The sequence below is a fragment of the Cupressus sempervirens genome, chromosome 11, assembly GCF_028749045.1.
Source record: "Cupressus sempervirens isolate cs-2001-9-10 chromosome 11, ASM2874904v1, whole genome shotgun sequence".
Taxonomy (NCBI): Eukaryota; Viridiplantae; Streptophyta; class Pinopsida; order Cupressales; family Cupressaceae; genus Cupressus; species Cupressus sempervirens.
In genome coordinates, this window is record NC_143128.1 from 371316817 (window position 1) to 371337081 (window position 20265).

The window sequence follows — 20265 nt, forward strand, 5'->3', positions numbered from 1 at the left end:
GAAAATATCCCCTTCCATACTCCTATAGGAATTATGAAAAGAAAGGAATATAAATTTTTTTTGTAATGAAAAGATGGATATAACATCTTTTTAAAAATAAATTGGAGGCTTGTATTGTTGAGGTATCTAACAATAATCTCAGAAACTCATATTAGGAGGAAGGTTCCTTTTCGGACTCGAATGTAGATATGCATAAAAATTGGTTTAAACTAATTAATCCACCAATGACATACGCAAAATCCAACAAGATTACTAGGAAGAGATGCAAATGGGAACCTCCTCCTACGGGATGGTCAAAGTTAAATTTTGATGGGGCCTCTAGAGGTAATCAAGGACCTACAGACTTAGGATGTACATTTTATTTTGATAACAGATCATCTCTAACTAAACATGTCAAACCTTTAAAAGTAATGCCTAATAACTTAGCCGAATTAGAGGCCTTGATAGAAGGCTTAACTCTAAGTAGAGAGATATCTATTAACAAATTAGTTATTAGAGGAGACTCATAAATTATTCTAAATACAATAAGAAAGAGAGAGAGATTCCAAACTGGATCCTTAATTCTAAACTTGAATGTTCCCTAACCATTGTTGACCAATTTGAAGAAATAATCATAAAACATATTTATTGGGAAGGTAATAAAGAACTAGATAATCTCACTGACAAAGGAGCAGATGGAGAAAGATATTCTTATAAGATAAGTTAATATGATAAGTATAAGATAGACATTTGTTCTTTAAGAAAAATTGATTTAGAATTTTTTCTATCAAAATAAATATGTTAAATTTAGCTGATATCATGAAGTTCAATGTTAATAAGTGACATATTTTTGGCTATTCAAAACTTTTCCTTATATACTATTTGATTTTGAATAAAATGTTAAAAGAAGATGAGTTTTGTTTTTGAAGAAAACTTTTTTTCATCCTAACAACTTGATTGTAGCCAAGTTTAATTTTCAAGTTATATTCACAAGGAACTATCAAGAGCAAATTTATAATTTTACAAATAAAAGATAGATGCTAAAATTGGTGAAATTACTTCGAGACATTTATGTAAGAGCTGCACCTAGGATACCTATCCATCTCTGATCTTTGGAGCCCAATTGAGATGGTTTCTTGGGCCTAATGACCTTTTACCTATTAGAAACATATATCTTAATTACTATATTTATATTATTATTTTTTAACTAATTTTTAGAATCAACACCCGAATAGGGAAATCTTTTCCAGCCAAATACAAATTTAACAATAGTTTTTCTTATGGATTTCCAACAAGATTTTAACAAAGATTTTGATTTGAAACAATTGCATGAAAATGTTTCTTTGATAAATTCCAATGTAAGTTTTACTATTGAATTTTTCTTTCATTTTCTCTCAAACCCTAGTTGGTAGATATTTTTCTTTTCCTAATTTCTAGTGTAGTTATGTTCTAGTTTTTCAATAGGGTTTCCAATAATATAGATCTAATATTTAAATCATGGAAGTTTTAGTATAAACAAGTCTTTCAATTCCATTTTCTTAACATGAATCCATTTATTCGAGAGTTTGATTCCATAGACTTCAACACTAGATCCAATCATGGTAGGCACAAAATAGATAGATATCTAGAATAGGTTCCATAATGATTTCACAAACCCTACCTTGATCCAATGTTAAATAATCTGATCAATATGTGTGTGCTTTCAATTCCAAATTCTCCCTAAGTTGTCAATAAATCCCTTTCAATCAATTTCAAAATTGCTCCTCCCAAAACTTGTGTGTGGAGAAATGAACTAATATTCTCTAATAAAGAGCTCTATCCCTACTTAGGGTCTCTATTATCTAATTTCCCAAAATTCGTTTACTTTATTAATTAATAATTATTTTTACTTTTTTAATCTTCTCATGTACATTTAAATCACTTTTAAATTAGAATGTTGTTTTATTTATTTTTCCCACTTTATTTAATTTAGCATGATACTTTTTGAAAACATAATTATTATTTTAATTATTTATAAATATTAAAGTTCGTGATTTAAACACAACTTTAAATTTATTATTTATTAATTAAATAATTATGATTAAAAAAATTGTAATCTTTGATATTTTAAATCAATTTTCCAATTCTTAAGTTTAGACTTTTAATTAAATATTTTAATTTAAGTACTCTTATTTAATTAACTTTTTCAATTAATTAAATATCATAAAATTCTTATATTCTCTTTTCTAAATTCTCATTATCCAATTTATTTGATTAATTCTCTTGATCGAATAAATACACAACATACTCTAGCAAGAATCTTGACTATAAATAAATTTTAAGAATCACACTAAAGGGTTAAGCTTTTAAATTCATGTCATCTTGACGAATTTAAATGGGTGGAAAAATCATATACTTTTCCTTTGTATCAATACAAAACAGGCCTAGGTTTGGGATTTGGACTTGAGAACTATCTCCCCTCTTTTACCATTATGATAATGTGATAGGGCATGCTTATCCTATTAATTTAGAGAAGTTAATGCCTAGTACCTATGACCTAAACTTAATAGGAAATGGTGGGGAGTGGTGCATCATGTAGATCCTAACTCACCAATAAAAATGATTGTGTCCCTTAACCACATCGGACATGTCAATAAAAAAGGTAGAACAAAAATGTAAACCATACACATGAACGTATGAGGTAAGTAACTAGAAATCCATATAACAATCTACATGAACATAACTACAATCAATATGTGAAAACATATAAAATATCCTCATCGAAGTAAATAACCATGACCCACACTAAACACATGTAATGTCTCAATTACAAAGTAGCTTATAATATATATGAATCCATCATGAAATAGTGTCAACTAACTAAGCAACCAAGTATCATTGAATCAAATAACATATGCATGAAAATTGACCTAAAAGAGTTTGGCAATATAATTGAAAGCAAACTAAGGGTAGGTACTACATCCTCCTCCTAGAGATAGGATTACTCTTGGAAGCTTATAAAAAAGTAAGCATATAAATCCCTTCATCTAGATACATCCTCCCAATTCATTAATGATTCATTTATAAGGTCCCATTAGATCCTTACCTACTCTATGATTTGACCCCTGAGGGTCTAATCTCACTACTAAAGAATGGGAATGGGCTCCAAAGCTAGTTGCCCATCCTCTACCTATAATGCATTCCAATCAAGAATATGCATCACATTAGTAAAATATCATCTAAGAACATAAATATGGAAAGCATCGTAAACTTGAGTTAAGCTAGGTCTCAATGCAAGAAAATATGCAACTAGACCTATCCTCTCAAGAATTTCAAACAAACCCACAAACTGAGGTGATAGATTTGAACCCTTTCCATAATGGATCAAAATCTTCCTTGAACACATTCTTAAGAAAACCTTCTCACCAAATTCAAACTTCTTATCATTCCTATGAGAATATGCATACTTCTTCTATCTATCATGTGATTTAGCTACATGCTCTCAAATTCATACAACCTTTTGCTCCATATCTCGAAACACCTCAGGACCCAACATGATGTAGTCCTAAAATCTTTCTTAACTCATAGGTGTATGACAAGGACAACCATATAATGCCAAAAAATGTGTCATCCTAATTGAAATATGATAGCCATTATTATAAGAAAACTCAACCAGGTATAGATAGTCCTCCCAATGAATCTTTTGGTCCATATATAGATCCTCAACATATCCTCCAAAACTTGATTAAATCTGTGTATCTGATCATCAATCTTAGGGTGATATGTTGAGCTGGAGTTCAACTATGCTCCAAGATCATGCTAAGGAAGTAAAAAATGTGGATGTGAATAAATGATCACTATCCAAAATGATATTTCATGGAATACCATGTAATATCACAATGTATTGCATAAAGACTTGAATATTGAAGCGGTAATGTAGGATGACTTCATCTGTGAGAAGTGTGCCACCTTGGCCAACCATTCAATGGTGACCATCATAGCATTATGTCTACGGGGATTCATGGGTAGTTCCATAATGAAGTCCTTATAAATAATATTAAATTTCCATGAAGGAATGCAATTAGGATGTAAAATCCCTATTGGGTACTGGCATTCTACCTTAACTCTTCGATACTCAAGACACCTAGCCACAGAATATGAAATGTTGCACTTCATATCAGACCAATAATACTACCATTGCAAGTCTGCATGTATCTTCTTGACACCTAGATGTGTTAAGGTGCATGATGAGCCTTAGATAAGACTAATATATGAAGGTCATTCAATGGTGGTACATAAATCCACCCTATGTTTCTTTAAAAAAATCCTTTAAACATACCCTCCAAAGGTCTACCTGAAGCAATCTCTACACTGACTTCTTGATACCAAGTATCTATAGGAAATGTTTGGAGTATATGATTCCTAAAATCCACACTAAGATTCAATGTTGATATATCATGTCCCTTATGACTCAAAGCATTAGCTACTATGTTATCCTTTCCCTAAATATAATTCACCTCAAATTCATACTCACATAGGAAATTCATCCTTCACCTCTTCCTAGCATCTTGATTAGGTTGAGTAAAGATATACTATATGTTGAAGTGATCACTAGAAATCTCAAAATGATGCAACATTAGGAAATGTCCCATATCACTAAGGCATGAACAACTACTTCTAACTCAAGATTATGTGTGGGATAGTTTGCCTTATGATCCTTGATCTTGTGAGACTCATACACAATCACACATCCTTCCTACATAAGGACTGCTCTGATCCTTTCTAGGGAAGCATCAATATACACCATGAAATCATCTAATGGGTTAAATATATTTCTAAATAGGTGAACTAGTTAGAAGCTCCTTGAGTTTCTGGAATACCACTTCATACTTCTCTGTCCAAATATACTTCTTCATTTTTTGCTGAAGAGAAGTGATAGGAAATGCAACTCTACAGAAGTTATGAACAAACCTATTGTAGTTTCCAACCAAACCCATGAAATTATGAATCTTAGACACACTAGTGGGTGTTGACCACTCCACCATAGCCTGGATCTTTGAAGCATCTATTGAGATACCCTCTCCTAAAATCACATGACCCAAATATTTCACCTTTGATTGAAAGAATTCATACTTTTCCACTTTGGCATACAACTAATTATCTCTAAGGTACTACATGACTAACCACATATGTTCCTCATGTTCCTCTAGGGATCTAGAATATATCATAATGTTATCATAGATAACAAGTACCAATTGGTCAAGGTAAGAATATAATACTATATTCATCAAGCACATGAAGACTGATGGATAATTCATCAATCAAAAAGGAACCATTGTAAACTCGTAATTACTCTATTGAGTGCATAAAGTTATCTTATGAATATCTACATCATGAATGCATAGATGATGGTATCCTAACTTAAGATCAATCTTAGAGAACAATTTAGATTCATTGATCTAATCAAATAAGTAATAGATAGTTTACAAGGGATATCAATTTTTAACCATTACCTTGTTCAACTTCTTTTAATCAATAAAAAATTGTAACAATCCATCCTAATTCTTCATAAAGAGAAAAATTTCTCCCCGAGGAGAAACACTTGGTCTAGTGCAACCTTTAGATAAAAGTTACTCCAGTTGTAGTCGCAATTAACTCAACTCTTGAGTGGTCATCTAATAAGGAGCTCTTGAAATGGACTCCACTATAGAATGAGATCAATTTTAAAGTCTATGTACCTCTTTGGTGACATACCTAGAATCTTGATAGGAAAAAAATCAATAAAATTCTGAAGTGTACAATAATCTAGGGCCTTATCCTTAGGTTATTCTTCTTGAAGTTCACTCATAGTTTTGGAAAACACCTAATAATCCTTTTAGATTTTTTTCTCAAGTTGTATCGTGGAAATTTTATAGAGGGATATAGACCTTTGAATGCTTACAATATTAAATTCTTTAGCCTCATCATCCTTACACTTAATGATCTTCTTCAACTATCAATGGAAGCTCCATGAAGGCCTAGTCAATCGATGCCCACAACAATATCATATGATCTATGGGGAATAATGCAAAGGTCAAATGTAGTGGTGAATTTCCCTAGGTTAAACTCACATTGGTGTACTAGAGAATATGTGAATACCTTAGCTCCTAAAGCTAGTTCCACTTGCCAACCTATGTCCTATATTTTTACCACCACTATCTCACATTTCTCTACTATAAAATGATATACAAATAAGTATTTGGCATTGGAATCAAATCAAATAGAAAGAGATGTTCCTCTAATAGCACTTGAAGTATCAATCACAATAACCTAGTACTTAGCATGATAGTGCTCTACCACTACAAAGACTTTATGTGATCTACCAACATCACCCATTGTAGGCTTAGATGTTGTAGAACTCTATCTAGAATACTTAGAAGCAGACTATGTGAAGTTGGCTACAATGTGCCAAAAATTTCCATGAGAGAAACAACCTGTACCTCTACATGAACCTCTCCTAAAATGAGGTGCACTGGACTATTGATGGCTGCCCCTCCTAGAAAATGAGTGGGTACTCTACACAAGCTATTTGTACTAATTGTACTTACTGCACTAAATGTTACAAAATTTCTTAGATTTGGAACCACTACCACCACTCTAAGATGGAGGGAATGATCTCCTCTACTACTGATACTTCCACTGGAGAAAGAAGGCTTTCTACCACTATCTATTGCCTAGTTGTGTGTACCTTTGGACCCCAGAGCTATGTCTCCACTAGAAGGAACTTCCACAATACTACCATGTCCCTTAGCAACATTATCCTCTAGAATTTTATCCTGACAAACCACATTTTTGAGGAATGTAGGATGAAATATCTTTACACCCCCAATAATACGGTTGTTCAAGCCACATATGAAGTATTGAACCATTAATGGTGAATTGTCACCAATCCCCACATAAGGTGTGAAATCAAAGAATTTGTGCTCATACTCTATTATAGTTATGGTATACTATCTTAGGTTGTGAAACTCATATGCTCTCTTCTAATTCAACTAGTTCAATAGGAAACACTCACAGAGGTTTTCAAGAAACAAATCCTACATGACATTCTTCATGTCCAATTCTAGTTTCTTATCCTCTATCTCCCATTAGTTTGTCATAGAAATATCTAAGTGAGTGATGTCACACCTTGATTTGAAATTAGTGTTAGAGTATTGCATAGAAAACACTTGTCTAGTGTGGTCAACTAGTTTTCAACATCATATCCTATTCCATCTCCTTTAAAAAGAGTAAGCTTGACCCTTAATAGGTCCTTCAGCTGAGTAGCCTTGATAAACCCTTGTCATCCTCTAGATAACCCCTCCTAAGGATCCTTGATGTAAGTCTCTCATCCTTCCCAAGATGATGTGATCCCTCTAGATCAACTCTCTCTTGTTCAAGTACTTATGCTCTAAGATAGTATGTAGTAACTACCTAGTGCTAGTTTCCACCAAATCAACATGTTTTCCTTTATTCCTAAACAAGAATCTCTTTATTAGTCAAAGGAGGTCTAATATGTCTATATATCCCATAACCTCTACCACATCCTAAGCTACGACCCCTTACAATTGATCTAATTTCGATAAACATCTTCCTACAAAATCCAAGCAAGTACAAAAATATACTAAAATCAAACAAAGATGTGACATCATACAACATAATCACATGAATATATGTTTGAAAAGATTGTTAAAGGATTAAATTTCATGTTTTTCCTTTTATAAGTTTGCATATGCAAGTTTTTTGTTCAAGTTGTTCAATTTTGAAATTAATAAGCATTCTTGTTTAAGTCTTGTTATAACTTGACAATATGTCATCTAGTGGGCACTCACAGAGCTCCTAATGTTGAAACTAGACTTTGACACCAGGTGTAACACCTCATTAGGGAACCCAAGAGAAATAAATCTATAATGCTACTAAGTTTGCTGATTTTTTTTTTGAAAGTTAAACAACATAAATATGTGGGGGTGAATTAGTTACTCAAGGTCTATATGTACCACTTGAATAATTAAATATGAAACACATCACTATTTTGTGTATCCTACATATCCTGTTATTTCTTAATCTCTACTGTAAAAATATCATAAAATTAACTTGCATTGCATAATGAAAACATCATCACATGTAAAACATTCATAAGACATTCATCACAGTTTGACACTAGAATTTTGTGTGGAAACCCAATTTGGGAAAAACCACCAGCAACATGTCACTCTTTTGCACTATTTTGATGTGAACTCTTTTAAGAGCCAACCCTATTAAAGGTTACAATACACACTGTTAAATGTGATCTTGTTAGAGGATTTGAATGCCCTATTAGGAGTGGCCTTGTAAGAGAACTTTGATCATTCCATTTAGAATGTCGCCTAGTTAAAGGATTTACACAGAATGTTAAGTCTTGAAATGAATGTTAGGTCAACCTCTCTTGAAAGTATTTCAATAAAAACTATTTACAATGATAAGAAAGAAAACAACAGGTTTTGATTTTTGTGTTTACAACTCACTTTTTCTGATTCATAGCTTTGTTCAGTCCTTATGCTAGTTCACTGATAAGTATTTCATTGTCATCTCTGATCTTGATCTTCTTGGATACCCTTCAAGAAATGAATCCACTCTTCTCATCAACACTTAAGCCTTTTTCTCAAATTCACTTATCAACAACAACATCACATGTGCAATCTTTCTCTTTTAGCTTTACATCCACTCACTTGTGTGTTTTTGATCAACCTTTCTCTATGTGACTATTATCCTTCGATACATAACTCTTACCAAAGAATATATAAAGTAGTGATATGCATCAAAAAGTCTTTCCATGTCAAAGAAGTGAGAAGAGATGATTATAAAATACATGCAAAAACCTTATTGATTTCCTTTGATAGAGTACTTAGAGTTGATTTGGAAAATGCAAGAAGCTCTAGTTTTCTCATGCATTCAATAAAAAATGTGTTCAACAGTTACTAGTATTTTCAAAATAAGATCCCAAGACTCATATTTGAGGAAGGCAAACTTTAATAATATCTTCCAAAAAATCATTGTTCCACTATCAAATGTTAATGCATGTGATCTTTGCCATGATGGCGTAACTAGTGCCTTCAATTGTTTAAGATTTTAAAAGTGAAAAATGCCACAATGGCATAGGTAGCACCTAGTCATTTGGAGGAGCAAATAACACCAAAGCTAAAAGCCCCCATTATTGAATTCTATCAGAATTTATATGTAGATTACACGAAATTTCTATGATGAATCAAACCAATGACGTGAATTGCATATGAATGACCTACTCTCAATGGATTGTAAGGATGCTTTAAGAGGAAATGTTCAAAATCTATATTTTCCACTAGTATGGGAAGTTGTAGTTAGAAGGATGAATTGAAATGAACATCCAAGTCAAATAAGAGGAGATATGTATAAACATTTTTAATGTGGGTTCTTCAATTTTTAGCCTAAAATTGTTGCCCCTCAATCTGATATATGCATCAGTTCATGCAAGAAAGCAAGAGGTTTAGAATGGAATGTCACAAGGGCATGTTGGTATAGTTTTCAGTTTCATTTCGCAAAGATTGATGTGTGGTTTAGGAATGTGTTTCATTGATCTCTTAGATCAATGGAGTATGTAGATGCACCATATAAAAATGAATAGGGATATCTGGTAGAAAATAAAGTTGTGAGGATGGTGCTAAGATTGAACTTTGATTTCACTCAATGTTTGAGGTGATAATAAATTCATGTTTGGGGGACTGCATCAAATTTTTAAACTGTATCTATCAGAGGCTTGAAATTGTTGCCAAACACTAATTGAATGAAATATGATGCATATTTCATTCTAAATGCTCAAAGGTAACAAGGAAGGGCCACAATGGAAGGAACATCTATGACTAAAGTTTCTTCCATCTTATTCACAATGCATAGGAAAGTAAAATTTTGTTTCAACCATTGCAATTTGTTTGAAACCATTTCCAAGCCTAAAATGAAGGATGTATCATGTCTTGTGTCAGTGGCCAACAATGGAAAAGATTATGAACAACAAACCCCTTGCAACTATGATTTGAAACTTCCCTCCATGAGATGAAATGTGGATATGGGATAGATTTATCCGAATCAAACTAAGCCATGTTACCCATCATAGATGGATTTCATAAGTTTTTCTCTCTGGAATGGATAAGGATGTTTATCCTGCATTCATTATGTTTGGTTCTATTAGCTTGTTTTTTATAAAGAAATGTGCCCATCTTGAGCGCTTGGCTTAAGGACAGAGAGATGCACACTTGTGTAGGACCCAACTAGCTTTACAAAATAAACATAATTTTGGAAAATGTAATGCATGATAGGAAATGATGTAGATAACTCAATGGCCAATCACAACATGCCAAGTGGCACATAGTTTGAGGTAGCTCATGCGATGGAGTTGATAGGTGTTAGAATCATGTTTCATCATGAGCCAAAGGTGCCAAACTTGAGAAGAAGCATGGTGTCACCTTGTAGCGGGGAGATCCACAGTAGTGACAGAGACAAAGAAACCACGTGGCGTGATCTTGTGTGCCCACCAAAGGAAGTTGTCAAAGTTGAGAGAAAGCACGATCATGACATATGGAACTATGAGCCCAAGTGTTCGGCAAGGAGCCAATGATATGGCACTTAGGTGGCATCTAGGTGGCCAGTGACATGGTAGTGTTAATGAATTAGGTGATGACACATTGTGGTTGAGGGAAAAAGTAGTGACTTCATCAACTAACACATGGAAAAATCTCATGGATTTGTAGGCCCAAGCCATAGAGATGAGATGTAGCAAGATGCTATCACATGGTAGGGATGCTCAGGTGGAGTGCTGACTGAATGTTGAGGACCAATCAAAAAGTGCCATGTGAAACTGATGTAGTAAGCCATTTAAAGGTGCCTACTAGATTTTGATGTGATAGTATTGATGATTGGAGCACCCAATCAGGTGTTGACACATGTCATCCATTAGTTGACTAGGTTTGACCCAAATCCAAAAAGGAGAAAAATTAAAGATTTCCAAAATTCAAGTTTTTAAATTATTTTTCCTCAATTGTGAACATCAAATGTTTTAAATAAAACATGATTCATATTATAAAGTTTAGACTTTATAATAAGATTAGATTTTTGAAGAAATGTCTGCACATTCAATCTCCTACTTTGCCTAGTTTTCAAATGGATGGTTACCTATTTGATTGTTCATCGAAGGTAGGATTATTATAATTCATTAGAAATTTCTTGGAGTCTATTTTCCATATTTTCCATTAATTTTTGCATAGGTATTAGTGTAGAAGATATTTGTAGATTTGTCTGAGGTGCTTCATTTTCAACTGCATTTTGGTATGGGTAGTTCAAATTTAGTTTGTGGCCAAACGGTGAAGTGATTATTCACCAAAATTGGAAAGGATCCTTTTGTCAATGTTATTTTGCCTCCAAATTAGTTTGGTGGAACTTTTAGTAGATTTTTGGTAGCAAATCATATATTTTATCAGGAATGGTATTCTTGTCATTCTTAGAGATATTTTCAGAGTTGGTTATGCACAATGATGAGATCTGATGTGGATTTCAATAGTAGAGAGAAGAGCGAGGCTTGGTTTCAATAGATGAAAAAATTTCAAGTGGACAAATGGCATCATCAAATCAGATCTGGGGATTCTTATTCTACTACTTATTCTCCTCTCTTTTCTTTCTCTAGGGTTGGATGTTGTTGGTTCCAAACTATTGAGCAGAGCTTTGGCTTTGTTTCCACCATTCTACTCAGCATTTGTCTTTGTATAAACACTATTAATGGAGTTTTAGTGTATATTTATGTTCTATTGTGTGTTTTATGAGACTTTTCATACATCTTTAATGTACTTATTTCAAAGGAATGAATACAAAGAGTAGAAAGTTACTTAGTTGGATTTTGATTCTTGTCTAATGTCTCTATTTTTACAATCTTTTGTGATTTATGGGCAAAGAACATAAATCTAGTTGCATCTCATTTCAGGTTGTATGTCTTGATGTGTTTTGCTTTTGATTCAAAGAATCATGTAAATGCTTGATATATCTTGGTAGGGTTGTGAATTTCATGAGAAGGGTATTTGATGAGTATGAGGTTTAGATTGAACATAGATGTCTGATAGAGTTTAAAAGGATACCCGCTAAGTTTTGAGTCCCTTTCTTGTTATTGACATGGCAGAGTTTTGAGTCCTTGATAGCCTTGAGTTTATAGTGACTTGGAAGAGCTAGGTATTAGCTTGTCCCCACTTGGGTCATTCCTCTTAGGTTGTCCAAGAGCAGGTCATCTAAAGGATCCTAACTACCACAAAATGGATCCGCTCTCAAGGGTCAAGATTTTTGATTTACCTCAAGGGTGAAGAGCATACTCTCCTACCTTGATTGCTTCCCCCAAACATGCCAAGAAGCTCCAATTATCTTCTTGCTTTCAAAATCCAAAGGCAGGTCAAGATTTTTGATTCACCACAAGGTTGAAGAGCATACTCTCCTATCACCAAGGAATCCCAATTGCAAGTTTAATGTGCCTAAACAAATGAACAACTAGTAGATGCCACACAAAATTTAAAAAGAAAGAAAATTAGGTTTTAATGCATTGGACAACCTTGCAAACAAGTGTTAATAGCCCTTGTGCATTTGAAGCTTTGACATGAATTCTTTTAGGAAATTTAGGTAATGTTAATGCTTCAAGACAAAACCCTACAATCACAACCATTAGACCCACAAGTTAGCTTCAAAAACATACTTAATCTATAAATAAGAACCTTTGTAAAATATTTGAGAACCTATAAGAACTAGTAAATAGCAAGTAGCCACTAAAAAACTGACAAAATCACCTTAAATGGTAAAGAAATTCAAGTCTAGTGATAGTTTCCGCTAGAAGATTATTGTATGATACTTCTCAATATGAGTTTGTGACAGAACCTTCCTCTGTGATATTTCTTCCTAAGCCAGATGATAGAATTTTCTATACTAGGGTGATAGAGTATAGTATAGTCATGTGACACTATTTCCAAAAAAGTATCACCCAATAGTTATGAAAACTGTCATACAAAACTAGAAAAATGTCGCTTAAAACTGTGACTACAAAAAAAAAGTGTAGATAGTAAGTGAAAAATGGAAATGAAAACAATAGAGCAGAGGACAAAACTTGATCTTCTACCCCACAGTGAGTGCCAAAAATGTACACTGAGAAAGTGTCCCTCTCTAAGCCCTTCTATCAGAGGGATTCCATTGAATTCAAAATGCTTGGATGCCAGCTTGGAGCTCCCTATCCACAAAGTGCAAAAGAGAGTGTTACAAGTACAAGAGCTCTCAGATGAGCCTTAAGAATACTCTTCTTGCTAGTAAACCATGCAGTGGGAGGTTCCAAAGACAAGATGCAAGAGTGCAAATTTCCACAAGGAGTTTCTCAATGATGCAATGCAAGATGAAGCTAAGCTAAAAGTAGAATGCAAGATGCAACTATTCTAAACAATATGCAAGTGTTACAAATCTGACTAATTACTATGTGAGCTAAGCTATTGTAAAGAAACTAGATTAACATACAACTATGCTAGAATTCCATATGCTAACAATGTCATGGATGAGAGAATGTAGACAAGGAATAGAAGTTCTACACCAAGAGCCCTCAAGAATTCAAATAGTAAACCTATAGCATAACAATACATAAGAGTGTGGATCCTTTGAGGGGGAAAGCTCTCTCCCTTTTGAAGTCGTATGGATAGTAGAGATCAAGATGAAGATGGTGGATGATCAATGGTGGAATTCAAAAAGAGGAGTGATCCATGTGCACACACAAGTCAACTAATATAATATAAGTTGACTTTTCATATAAGACAAAAGTCACAAAGCCTTTTTCTTTTAATTTGAAAATTAGAAAAGGACTTTATGTGTGCACTTTAAGTGGGTTAGAAGAATGGGGTCTTTTATTTAATTGAAAAGGGGACATGTTCTTTTAACCAAATAATGAACTTAGGATAGCATAATCAAACTATAGGTTATAATCAAATTAATTGATTATTAGCAATTTGGTCTAGGTAATGATTAATTAATTTAGTCAAAATGCTGAGAAGGGGGCTAATAGTCTAGATGACCATTTTTAGGTGATTACATTTGCCCCTCTTTGACTAATGTGTGATCGATCTAGGAATACATTACGTCAAAGAAAACAGAAGCCAAGTAGGCAGCGATAGATATAGATATCTAATTCTAAAGAATGAAATATAGAAAGAGATAGCAAATCATGAATGTACAACCTGATAGCACTAGTACTAAACATTAGGAAAAAGACAATGTTAGAATTTAAGAAGAATGCTAACACCTATCAAAGAAGATAGATCAAGAGAAAATAAAAATATCAAACATATGCTCCTAAGAAATAGATAGTTGTAATAAGCGATGATAGAGTATTTCTACAACTTCTTGTCATGACTCCTAAGTCTTTGATTCCAATAATTTAGTTAGGTGTATTCTTGTGATATTGATATTAGGATTTGTTTGATTTTGATTCAAACTCATGGGTAAATGAGTTTGACTCAAAATCACACAATTAAATCCTGATAGCAATATTACAATTTGACTTGTGGAAATTATCTCCTACTTATCAAGTGTATTCTTCTTTATCATTTATCTCTAGTTTCAACTCAACATTATGTGTTTGATGTTTAGTTTCCTTTCTCTGATATTTGGCTTCTTCTATTTGTGACTTAGCTCCTATAGCCTGACGCTTGACATCATGTTGATGCTCGAAAAATCTTTTCTGTTGAAACTTGACAGTGCCTGACTATTGATGCTCAGCAACCTCTTTCTATGTTTTAGGTAAAGTACTAGGTTCTCCTTCACATATGTAGATGAAGTTTTTGTAGTCTTTAGGTTCTTTCTTTCATTCCTCCTTATTCTTTTCTCCAAATTCATCAACTCTAACAATTGCACATTCCACAATTTTGTTAGTGTTAGAATTCAAAGACTTGTATGTCTTTCTTTTAGTGAAATATCCTAGGAATATACCTTAATCACTTTTTGCATCAAGTTTTCCTTTTCTTTCATCTTTCAATATGTAATACTTGCTTCCAAAAACTCTTAAATAATTCACATTAGGTTCATAGTCATACCAAAGTTTAAAATATATTTTGTTTGTACCTTACTTCACTTGAACTCAGTTTAGTGTATAGACTACAACACTTATAGTTTCTCTCTAGTGCTTTTTTGAAACATTCTTCTCTATCATCAGTGTCCTTGCATAGTTCATAATTATTATATTCCTTCTTTCAACTATTCCATTCCATAGTGGAGTTCTAGGTGCACTCATTTGGCTCTTGATTCCTTTGTTATTGCATAATATGTTTAGCTCACCTAATAAGAATTCACCTCCTCTATCTAATCTTAAGCACTTTCGACACTTTCTTATTTATTTTTCAACTCTAGCCAAGTACCACTTAAAAATTTGAAATGTATTAGATTTTTCTTTAAGAAACATCACAATCATCATTCCAAATAAGTCATCAACAAATAGAATGAAATATTTTTCACCATAGTAACTATATAGTCGAATAGGACCACATATATTAGTATGAACTAACTCCAAAATATCATTAGACTAATAAGTCTTTCTCTTGAAACTAGACTTTATCATTTTTTCCATTTGACATTGTTTGCACATCACCTTATCAGGTTTTCTCAATATTGGAAGCCCTCTTACTCTTTTCATATTGCTAATGCTAACCAAATTATTAAATTCATGTGACAGAGCCTCTTATTTCATAACCAAATTTCTTCAAATTGTGAAAATAGACAAGTATCTTTAGATAGGTCTAGTTAGAACAATTTACTTCTTGTTTGATCACAACTTCCAATTAGTTAACTAGTAGCATCATAAATCTTTGCCTTTTGTTTTGAAATTCAACTCAGTAGCCTAAACTGATTAACTGTGGCACATTCAACAAGTTATATTTTAAACCATGAACCCAATATGCATTTTCACATTTGATATTGTCATTTAGTATAATTGATCATTTACCTTTCACATAACATGGTCTATCATTTCCAAACTTAACACTACTTCCTTTATAATCTTCTAACTTTTCAAAATTACTTGTATCACCAGTCATATCATGTGAACAACCACTATAAATTATCCATTTGTCATTCTCATTAACATGTGAAATCATGTAGTTTTCTCATCTTCATTAGACTCATCTTTCATTGCAACATAAATATTTTCTTCATCATTTTCATCAGTATCAATATTAGAACCATCTTCTTCAACAATGTAACATGATTTCATATCTTTTCCTTTGTAATCTTTGTTGCCTCGGCTGCTTTCCAAAGTAGATTCTAATCCTTTTTAGATTCTAGTCACTTTACCTGATTGTATTCATTCTCTAGAAAAGCTGATAGTAATGCCTCTCTTTCTCTCATGTCACACATGAATAGATCTCTCTCTACTTCACTACATTCTTCAAGTAGAGAGAGATCTATTCATGTGTAACATGAGAGAAAGAGAGGCATTACTATCAAATTTTTCAAAGAATGAATATAATCAGGTAAAGTCACTTCAAACATCTCATAAAATTTGGAAAGCATTAGAATCTACTTTTGAAGGTGATACACATGCAAAGAGAATTAGATTACAGAATTGGATATGTGCTTTTCAAGATGCTAAAATGATGGAAGATGAATCTATAAGAAGCTATATTGGTAGAATATCAAAAATTGTTGTAGGAATTTGGTCTCATTGTGGAACCAAGGAAGAAGATGAGGTAGTATGAAAGATCTTTAAAAAATTGATACCACCATTCAAGCAAGTAGCTCAAATGATTCAACTATTGATACCCTACATTAAGGATTTTACCAAGGAAACATTGCTTGGAAGATTAGAAGCTACAAAAGTAGATCTGAGATAATCTAGAGATCTAGCAAGAATGGAAACAGCTTTCAATGCCCTTAACATTTGACCTAATTTGACAAGGAGTGCAAGCACACGTGGAGATTTTGTTGGTAGCAACAAATTTTAGGAAGACAAGAAGATTGAGGAAGGTATAGCCCTTTTGGTGAGAAGAGAAAAAGATGGTAAGGAAATCTTTAAATTTTGGAGTTGTGATGAATTCAATCATTATGCACATAAATGTCCTAAAAGAGAGAAAAAAAATATAAGGGAAAGTTTAAGCCTAGAAGAGATAGAAATTGTTTGTATGTGTTACCTAGGGTTTTGAAACCCTAAGTATTTCCCCTCTTCATTCAACTATGTGAGAAGCAAAAACAAGGTAAGTTTTAAAAAGAAATTATTATTTAAAAATTATTTTGCACTGGATATTATTTAATTCTTTTAAGAATTAAATATTATCAAGATTAAATGCAAAACAATTAAATAATTTATTTAAATTAAACCAACGTCAATCTCTCACATAGTCAATTCTAAAAAAAGAGTTAATTATTTTTATGATGTGAGGGTGAAAATGAGAAAATACAAAGGACAAGATTAAACAAGTGAATTGGTAAGCTGAAGGGGGTAAGATAAATGTGGAAGAATTTAAAATAATTAATTCTTTTAAAGAATTAATTATTATTGTAACCTAAGGCATTTGTGAAAATTGCACGGGAAGAAATCTTTGGGGAGTAGTTTCAAAATAAAAGGAAGTTAGGGCAGTTAGCAAGGGGAGGTTGAAGTCTTTAAAAAGGGGAAGTTCTATCGTAACAGGGTTCTTTTTCCAAGGGTTGGAGTTCTACAGCTGCTGCTACAGGGAGAAGAATATTTTCTATTTTGTAGAGGGAAATGTAGAGAGTTGATTTCTTTTGTTCTTTGTATTTGATGATAATAGAAGGGATGAAATAATACTACTGTTATTTTGTTATGTGTTAATAATGGAAAGGAATGTTTGTATGTCAGATCTTAAGGTCTGAATATTTATTTTCAGATGGAGAAAGATCTCGTGGTCTTTTCTATCATGTTTCAAATACAGTCCTATGTTGCTATCTTTTGCAAAAATGATATGTTTGATTCTCTCTATTCTCTTCTAGTATTGTGAAAGACTTGGTGAATAGTCCTATGGTTGTTTGCTGGTTTTTCTCTCATAATTAGCTTATTAATTTGATAATCGCATTTGTTCCATATTTATGGATGAATGTTAGAAAACCCTTTGTGTCTTCAAGTTAAAGACATAATCAATTTATTGCATTCATTGTATATCTTTTATGAGGGAGCTATACCTCTCAATTCAGAGGAAGATTATCAATAGAATGATAATCTATCCATTTGTTAGTTTGTTTTGTTCTTCTTTTGAAACCTATTGAGTCATTGTTTGCATTTCTATCTAAAGGAAAAAACTATTTACTAACAGTTTTTTGGCGACTTTACTGGGAAAAGAAAGCAAGTTCCAGTGCTTTTTTTTTCTTGGAAATCTGAAGGTTACCTCCCTGAGGATGGAGGTTGGCGACTCTAATTGATTGTGCTGAAAGAATTTTGGTGTTATGGCTTTGGTTGCATCCCAACCATGGGGGGCTCAGATTGGGCCATTTTCTTTATCTCAATACTCAGCCTTACCTAAGAATTCATTAGAATATCTCCCAAAGTTTTTTGGTGATGCAAATCAAGACCTTGATGATCACATTAAAGCAACTGCAGTTGCCTGCGGGAATCTTGGTGTACAGGAGGAGAATGTATTTGTTAGATTATTTGTTGGAAGCCTCATTGGAAGTGCAACAGATTGGTTCCAAAATTTACCTGATAGTTGCATCACTTGCTGGAATGATCTTGAGGTAAAATTTCTACAAAGGTTTATGCATGTGGTTGATGTTGCTAAGATATTATTTAATTTCTTTCAAATCAAGATCAAAGAAGGGGAAGTCATGAGAGATTTTATTGATAGATTTAATAGAACTATTGGTAAGATACCCCTAACCAGCCAACCAACTGAAAATAATCAGTTGTTTGTTTTCATTGCTACCATGCAAACAAAAATTAAATTCTTGCTTCTTTGTTTAAAAGTGCAAACATTGCAAGATGCAAAAAGGGAGGCTATTAGTTTAGATGATGATATGATTCTAAGTGGAATGAAGTGTAAATACTTTGCACAAGAAGGAGTTTATCTCTGTGAAAAATAGAATTGTCTAGAGGTAAAGCCTAAACAAAAAAGGCTCATTCTCAAAGCAATTAAAGCAGTGCCTTCTATTTATCAAAGTCTAATAGTTTTCAATGATAAAGATCTTCAAATCCCTCCAGTGAGTGAAAGTACTTCCTGTAGTGTAGTTGGAGCCTACCATCTACATGTTGAGTTTAAGGATGAATATGTCTCTCAATCATCTGACTCAATGATTAGCCTAGATGTACCTCATAATGAACAAGGGTTTGCAACGTGGAAGATCAAATGAAAACCTATCAGAGGATGTTTCAAATGCAGAGTTTGATTCTTTTATATTTGGGACTGTTATTGATATTTCATCAAATGATGTTATTCAGGAGGGTATGAAAGATCAACATACACATGAAAAGATTGAAGTTGATTATGAATTGTTTTTGTTTGATCACATTGAAATGAATGAAGAGTCTTTTCAGCCCAAGGCATTCAAAGATATTGAGAAAGATGAGATTAGATGAGATTCTATGGTGAAAGGTATTTTATGTTTTTTGTTGATGATTTCACTAGAATGATGTGGGTATCATTTCTTAAAGAGAAATCTGAAGCTTTTGAGAAGTTTAAGTTATTTAAGAATAGAGTTGAGAATGAATCTAGTGTTAAGATAAAATGTTTAAGATTAGACAGAGGAGTAGAATTCATCTCTAGAGAGTTTAACATATTTTGTGAAGAAAATGGAATCAAAAGATAGCTATCCTCACCTAGAACACCTGAACAAAATGTGATTGTTGAAAGAAGAAATAAATAAGTAGCAGAGGGAGCAAGAGCGATGTTGTATGATAATCATGTTTCTAAAATATTTTGGAGAGAAGCAATCAATACAATAGTGTACACTCTGAATATAGTACAGATCAAAAAAGGTATGAGCAAGACACCTTGTGAACTATGGTTTGGTCATTTACCATCAGTTAAGTATTTCAGAATATTTAGAAGAAAATGTTACATTAAGAGAGATGATGACATCGGTAAGTTTGATCCAAGAAGTGATGAAGGTATGTTTCTTGGCTATTCATTGAAAAGAAAGGCATACACATTTTTCAACTATAGAACTAAGACAATAGTTGAATGCGCAAATGATAGGATTGATGAAAAGTTTGGAACTAAGGAAAAGATGGTAGATTTATAATTTAGATGATGAAGAAGATAATTATGGAATTGTTATACA